General features: G+C 33.2%; 1 long non-coding RNA gene across 1 annotated transcript; it reads left to right on the top strand.

Moving 5' to 3' along the window:
• Window positions 1–804: 804 nt before the first annotated feature.
• On the top strand, window positions 805–1,505 carry LOC127869554 (uncharacterized). Its single transcript, XR_008044684.1, has 3 exons — window positions 805–831; window positions 1,017–1,118; window positions 1,370–1,505. It is a non-coding gene; the product is annotated as an uncharacterized LOC127869554 (long non-coding RNA).
• The last annotated feature ends 5,293 nt before the right edge of the window (window positions 1,506–6,798 follow it).

Below are 6,798 nucleotides of genomic sequence, written 5' to 3'. Positions count from 1 at the left end.
CAGCAAGTTTATGCACAAGAACGTGGTGAAGTGCCTAGGAGTTTGCTTTGAGGAACACCCAAGGTATATCATTCTAGAACTCCTAGAAGGGGGCGATCTCAAAACATTCCTCAGGGACTCTAGGCCAAAAACGGTGAGTAACTGTTATGCGTTAACAGGTTCTTGTATATAAATTTTTGTTTGCGGTTCAAATTTGCGACTAATCTCCTTATAAGTTCATATTTATTTGAATCTCTGTTTATTTGTACCGGTAATGTGTAAACAAACATTAATGGTGTCGAAGGATTAATACACTTATGATGTTTTCACTAGGATGCAATGTATATTACTATAAATGACAGTTTGACAGTATACATAAAAATGTGTCTGTGTACGTTTGTGTTACCTTAAAGATTACTTCTTTTACTAACCAATATATGTTGCTTTTGAAAATAAAAATTAAACATTAAATTGACTTAACGTTCAGGACCAACATTACTCACTTAGTATGAAGGAACTCGTCCTTCTTTCGTTAGATGTCGCTAACGGATGTCGCCATCTAGAAGAAAAACACTTCGTTCACAGGTTGGAAATCAAAACAACAACAATTGTTGTTCTCTTATAGTAACATATATTTTGTAATCTGCGTATGTGTTTTTACAAGTTTATTTCTTGTGAAAGTTATGCTGCACTAAATAACAATTACAATTATATGAGAGGCATGATGGAACTAACATTGTTTGCTGTCTTTTGCACAGAGATATAGCGGCCAAGAAACTGCTTGTTAACAACACGTGGAGAAGGTCGTATTGCAACAATAGCAGACTTCGGGATGTCTAGAGATATCTACAGGTATTTAGTACACAACGTATCCACTGTAATTTTGTTACATACACAATTGCAACTATGCAGCGTGTGAAATACGTAGATTGGCAATATTATTGTATCTGAAATATATTAATACCTCGATACCTTGATATTCTGAGTAGAGAAACCTAATTGCAAGTGTATCACCATTTTGTCGTTTCCTGTTGAAGTGCCGACTACTATCGAAAAAGTGGAAAGACAATGCTTCCGATAAAATGGATGCCTCCCGAGGCGTTTCTGGATGGCGTTTTCACCACAAAAACTGATGTTTGGTAAGGTGTATTAAGAATGATAAGAGCTACAGTTCAAGATGACGCCTTTATGTTAGTGTCATTAAATAATGTTTTAAGTTCACGAAAGTACATCGTTTCAATTATACTGTACCTCATACATAAATACTTTCATCAACAGTGTATTATAATAGAAATTCTGTATGTGAATGTTTTTATTTCGTATTGCACTTTAATAAGCCATCATACACTTATTGAGTCTACTAAAGCACTGGTTATACTTTTGTTTCAAGGTCATTCGGTGTTTTGCTGTGGGAGATGTTTACATTGGGATACAGTGCCATATCCTGGGCAAACTAACAGTGATGTCATGCAGTTTGTGTCGTCTGGTGGCCGCCTGGATCCACCAGATAAATGTCCAGCTCGACTGTAAGTATTTGATCTTATATAGCTTAAGATACTATTTATAAACATATTTAGATCAAACTCTTATTAACAATAAAAATACCGTTTAAGTTAGTTTATGTCGAGAATATTACTATTACTAAGATATAAAAACGAATAAACGAATAATAATGAGTAGCCGATTCATTTGCAATTTAAAAAAAAAAAAACACTATCGTAAGTATATTCTTATATGATTTTGCTTAATCGTTATGTCAACGTATATTTGTTATTTTTCGCCAGCACGTGCACTTTCTTAAGTGGTTATTTTATAAAATAATTAGTACATGCCACTCTCTCAGTATTTATCGTAAATAATTTTCAGAAACAAGATCATGATTCTCTGTTGGAACTCTATTGCCGATATTCGACCGACGTTTTCAGAAATAATTGAGCTTTTAGGATATGTGCCTTCAGGTAATTGTTTATAATTATAAAACGAGATGTATAAAACTACAATGGCCTATAACAAAAAAAAAACGTTTGAAGTTTAAAATTGATTGTTTGTGTTACTTAATGATCAAACAATTAAACATAATGATGAATGAAGAACAGAAACATATTTTCTTTGGTCACCCGATTCTTTGCTATCTAACAAGAACACAGCGAAATTTAACTATTGTAGTATTGTATCAGCATAAGTCAGAACGTTATTTTTATTAGCTAAAACATCATTATTTATGTTAGCCCCATACCCTGTACGGACTTTTACAGTTGGACCCTAATTCATATTTGTTGAATGTGTCCTTATCTTTGTTTTAACATATATATTTTTCATACTTTGGTTTATATTGTTTGTGTAAACATCGATTAATTATAAGTTGTAATTATAAGTTGTATGCTTATAGATGCCGATTCAAGTTGTTTACAGTATCTAATATTGCAAATCAATCATTACATGTGGAATCTTGTTATATGAGATCCTGAAAGCTTTTTCATTTGTTTACCTAAGATTGAAACAATTGTCAAAAGCTTTCGCTTTTAAGCGATAACAGAACTTTCTAGTCTCAACGATTATTTCGTATTGATAAAAGATCATGATACAAAATACGTGTATTTATGACAGTTATTCTGCCAGAACCTTCACATTTATTTAAAATAAAAAGCATTATCGCGTCGTTTATATTCTATGTTATGCTAGTCGATCAATATGAATGTATAAGTTTCGTGTCTTGTGATGCATATTGGGCTAAAAAAGAAGTGTGCGTTACTAAATAAACACGACCAATGTTTCGTTAAATGAAAAAATCATGTTGAACTATGGTGTAAATATAAATGACATGTTTATAAATTTACTATACCTGTGTTATACATATAAGTCAACACAATAAAACTGAAGCATTCAATATGGTACAAACTAAATCACATACGTTACTGCATGTTACATACATAATTTAGCTATCAAATAAATCTGTATACTAAAATAACTTTAAAAACACCACTGTTGCTATTTGTGTAACAAGTGTGTTTAAGATTTATAAACATCAGGATCATTATAACATTTTTAATTTATCTAAAAGTGTTTCTAATTCTCAGCATTTAATTGTTTAAAGGATGACGAGGTGCTGAACGCTCCCGTGGGACTCTGTCACTTTGCAATGGCGGAAAGTTTCAAAGACGCTTCAACGTTGGCCAAGTCATCTTCATACGACGCAGGCAATCAAGAGAGCGAGAATACGCTCAATTCTCCTTTCCCTTCATCTGCAGCTGAGTTCAGGCCTCATTTTGAATCGCAAAGTCAAGAACCGTTGTTACTGGCTTCTCCAGACTAGTAGGGTGTCCGTTACAGTATAAATACACAAAATTGGAACTTGATTTGTGAAAAATGATGTTCACGTAATACGCTGTTGAGATATTCGCTCACAATTCGTGATAGCCAGTGTAATCCGTATAAATGATCTGGATTATACATCTACGTGTAAATAAAATGGTGCGAATGAGCTTGAATCGACTCATTTAATACACTATGATTTAAAGCACAGTTTGCTTGAAAGAGCAATACACCTGTATCATTCCATACCGTTAACGTTATCCTGCAGACATACGAAAAGGATTGCACATTTGCTATTTAGTTTGCAAATGTGACCTAACAAATATGAGCATACTCATGTCTTGCAAGATATGCCACATGCTTAAAGTAAGGATTTGAGCTATCCATCTACCTTTACATGAAATACTCTAGGAAGCAGCCTTCGACGTCAGTAAAACCGCGTTGATTGTATAATATTAATAACCAATTTCAAGTTGAAATAAGTTCAATTTCTTGTTATGCGAACAATATTTTATTGTGTTTTCTGAAAACAATTATACAATACAATTTTGTGTGTAAAACTCGTTGACAAAAAAGCTTTAAATTTCTTTAAGAATGATTTTGCCAAAAACACTAACAATATAATAAACAAACGTCTTTAACAGTTAAGTATATTACTTTGAACTCGTTTATATTTTGATGATTATTAAATTTTACAGTAGTTTCATTTGTTAAGATTGATCTTATTAAATATTTGCTCGAAACCGAACATGCAATGATTGGTCAAACAACCCATATGACTATTGTTAATGCATACTAGTTGTTGGACAGCACTGAATCCGAACAGTATGAATAGTTTCATTTACTGATAAGCATTACAAGAAATTCAACACTGTTCAAAACTTAAGAATATTTAAGCGAATCGTTGTTTTAATCCTTTTTATAAATATATATTTTGAAGGTCAAGTTGATCCAGATAATATTGTTAATATTTTAAAAAGAACTCAGGGATGCCTCTTTCACAGACATTGCTTTCGAACATTTAAAAATCAGACGATTGAACATCATTTATTACTCACAAAGAAAGGGAAACACTTGAGTATGAAGATGAAGAAGTATTAATAAATCAATATATATATATTAATATATATATATATATATATATATATATATATATATATATATATATATATATATATATATATATATATATATATATAACAGAGTCTCTATAAACGCTGTATTCATTTTATGCCGAAGCTTTCGATGTCACGGTTTTCATCAGCGGCCATTTTTTATTTTAAGATGTTTTATTGTATACGAATATGACGTCGTGCATTTCCGGCGTCAACGTCGTATACGCGCCTTTTCATGGACGTTTATTCCTGAACGTTGGTGCCATATGGTCGGTATGTTCTTAGTTTAGTATTCCACAATTGCCCCATTGCTCCACAATAAACTCTAGATTTTCTGAAGAATAGCGGAGCTCGAGTTTAATGCGAGAGTGGATTTCACGTCCTTGTGTGTGGAAAGTTTTAAGTGCCTCGATACCATGCGTCCATACGCCCCACACATCATCCACAAACCGGAGGTATGCGAGCGGTTGCTTTTCTGACCGCCGGAACAGCTTCTCTTCACAAGCACCCATGTAGGTCGATGCATCGTTCATCCCGAGGCGTGATTGCCGTCCCTTCTGTCTGTATAAAGTATTCGTCGTTGAAGGAGAATGTGTTGTTCTCCAACACAGTGTCCATCATCACGATGACGTCCTCTGTAGGAATGTCCTGGTCCGTTCGCCTGTTTAAAGCCTATATAGCCGCAGCACGAGCCTCATCTATCGGCACACTCGTATACAGGGCCTTTACATCTAAACAGAATATAAGCGTACCTTCCGGAAGAGGTTGTTTTACTTTTTGTATTCTGTTTAAGAAGTCCATAGTGTCTCTTACAAACGACGGAATTGACTTCACATGGCCTCGCAACTGGTCCTCAACTTCATATGGCCTCGCAACTGGTCTTCAACAATTTCCGCCATTTTCTCAGTCGAGTGGCTTCTACCATTCACAATAGTTCGTAACGTATGCGTATATATAATGTAATATAATGGTGCGTATACATTTATAGTAATGATAAAAAAGAACCTTTTACTAAACTTTAACTGTCATCTTACTTTGTCTCACTGGAAAAAATACACATCTCTAAGTCAGTATTACATTTTGCAAAAACAATAAATACAATTAATCAATTAGTGTCAGAGCCTGCACTGGATGAAACCTTGGTACAATATGGTAACTTTTGGTTAAGGCTTATTATCACGGATTATTTTGTTTATTAATAATTAATACTTAATTTTTCTGTTTATTTGTAATTAAATATAAAAATTGTAAATAACCAGTTATAATTGTTTTATTGTATTGATATTTTCAATTAAAATGAAATTCTATCCTTCACGGAATGACCAATAATTTTAACTGTCTTTTGCGGCTATTAATCGATCAGCTAAGAGAACTGATAGCTACGAAACGAGCGCAGCCGATGTCGAGAATTTGGTTCACTCAGCCCGTGACGTCATCTACATTTTCAAAACGTGCAGTTTCTTTGTGTACTATACCTATTTTTTCTCGTTCGAAAAATCAGTTCGAAATATGTATCAATGTGGAAGAAGTTCTGGAACTGAATTAATATTTCACAACCGGAAAAAAACAGCACTTGCCCGGTTAGTGACGTATATAACAAACGTCACTCGCAAATTTGAGTGGTCGAGTGAATTTTCAAGGCCTGTAAGAATTGATTGATCTGTTTATATAAGTATAAGCAGCATCTACACGTGAAGCGCATTATTTATGTACATTGAATAAACAAAATGTACAGCCATCAAAAAGTTCGTCAAAATGTTTCCCACTTAAAATGTATATAAATGACACAAACTATAAGTGAATGTGTTAAAGCTCAAAGAAATAATTCAAGTTACAGCGTTTTACGTTAACCTCACTCCTTGAGAAAAGACGAGAAATTAAGACAGAAAAAGTAAATTCTTAAATAAGCTTATTATCCTAATGTATTTTCAGTTCACTTATTTTATCACGATATTATTATCAATCTTATTTTATTACAAAAATATCGATTGAAAGCAGGAAAGAAACACATATACCAAGTTGAATTCTCTCGAATTGAAAACTGTAAAAATAAAATCAGCATTCGTTTCGTGACAAGACACTCATCACGTGCATATATATTGTTTTGCGTCACTATCCTTTTGCTGAACAACTGTGCTGGTGTACATATACACCAATGTAATGTTTGCTCGCAGTTTATTATGCAGGTCGTGTTACGTTTCAAAAGTATATAAATTGTGTGTGTAATTCGATCACGATGACATGCATCAATTAAGCGACAATTAAGCGGCATATTGATGAACAAGGCTAAAAGAAGTAAATAGTTAAGCAGAGTATTACAAATATATATATCAACATGAATATTTATATTTTAAAAGGGTGGTGTTTAAATTATTTGTATATGCGATTCAAA

This window comes from Dreissena polymorpha, chromosome 2, assembly GCF_020536995.1.
Source record: "Dreissena polymorpha isolate Duluth1 chromosome 2, UMN_Dpol_1.0, whole genome shotgun sequence".
Classification (NCBI taxonomy): Eukaryota; Metazoa; Mollusca; class Bivalvia; order Myida; family Dreissenidae; genus Dreissena; species Dreissena polymorpha.
This window is presented reverse-complemented; position numbering and strand designations above follow the sequence as displayed.